Source organism: Atta colombica, unplaced genomic scaffold, assembly GCF_001594045.1.
Source record: "Atta colombica isolate Treedump-2 unplaced genomic scaffold, Acol1.0 scaffold47, whole genome shotgun sequence".
NCBI classification, from domain to species: domain Eukaryota; kingdom Metazoa; phylum Arthropoda; class Insecta; order Hymenoptera; family Formicidae; genus Atta; species Atta colombica.
Window position 1 is genome coordinate 1434301 of NW_017259536.1, and position 1761 is coordinate 1436061.

Sequence of the window (1761 nt, forward strand, 5' to 3'; positions counted from 1 at the left end):
ATATATATTCTTCTTCTAAAAATAGCAATCATTCTGTTAACTTTTGCTCTTTCTACATATTGTGTAACTTCTTATTTATGTACACAAATATCTAAATCATATTATTTTCGATTAATGCACATTTGTGCAATACGTAATTTAATCAAGCGTTTCCTGTGTATTTTTTCGAATCAATTATTTCTAATTATATCTTATTATCAATTTTTAAATAAACATTAAATACAAAAATAGTAGCGATCATAATGCTTTTTCATTATCCATAATATGTGCTAATATATATGTATAATTCGAATGATTTAAAAAAATTATATTTATAAAACAATAATATATCACATGTATCAAATTACACAGACAATAATAAAACATTGAAAACTGTGTGGATATGAAACATAGCGATACATAGTCTTCTTAAAAATTATTATAGCTACATCCGTCAATATCTATTAACGGAGTAGTAACTGTAACGTAAGTTTCGCAAGTAACAATTTGTTCCAATTACGAAAGTTTACATGTGCATTCTTGTGCGCATGTGTGCCGCAATTTATATATGAATATAGTAATTTTATTTAAAGTTATAAATTATTTTGCTTTATATATGTATATAAAATAGCTTATATTATTCTGAGTAAAATTTTACTATAACAGTGATATAGTGGAAGCTATATATATTCGATAATTTATCATAAAGATAAATTGCATAAAAATTGAAATACTAATAATACTTTATGTCAATACTGTCATTTTACATTATATAATTCATAATTATATAGACGTCAAAGGATTTATGAATTATCACAGTGTCATATAATTATTAACAAAAAATATTTATTATCTTAATGGCCGATAAATTATCAAGTTTGAATTTTTAATTAATAAATTAGTTTTCGTTAATACATAAATTTTAATTAATTCAAACAGATTAAATTTTTACAGATTAACCGAGATTTTTAATCTTATCATGTAATAATATAAGATTAAACATATCTGTTAATCTATAAAATTTATCAATTCGTTTAATCGATAAAAATTTATATTTAAGGAAAACTATGTTTCTTCTATTTTTTTATCTATTTGGATCAATAAACAAGTTCTAAATGTGTGTGATATTAATGGAAATTCAAAGTTCAAAATTTTATGTGATAAACATGTTTACTGTGTTACATATAATATGTTATTATTTTTCACGTTTTAGTATTTAAAATAAATATTTATTTCATACTTTCACACATTGTAAAAGAACTCTTATATAAGACTTACAATTACTATGATGTGTTAAATTTCAAAGATTTACTATGCATTTCTTTTCAATATTTTGTAATTGCATAGTGAAATTTGGTAACTATGTGATATGTTCAACTAGGAAACATGAAATAGTAACCGTTTTGAAAAAGACAAGAGACAACATAAAATCTCTCGACATCTTGTTAGATCTTCTCGTTTAAGGTAATTGACTGAATTCTGTTAAACAGCTCTGTCATACGAAGAGGTAACCATATTTTCGCATATTAGACTTCTCCAACTGCGCGAAACCGATGAAATCAAAAAATATAATTCGCGTCGAAATTAGATATTTTTCAATACTAGAAAAACCTATTATGATCGAAGCTAGAACTTCATTGCTTTAAATAATTCAATCTTAAATTACTAATATATACTATATATGTATACTTGCATATATACTATATTGTAGTCTTTTTAGAACTGCGTGCCGAATTATTTTTCCGGACTATAAAAGCAATTAAAACTATTTTAGTAATGATG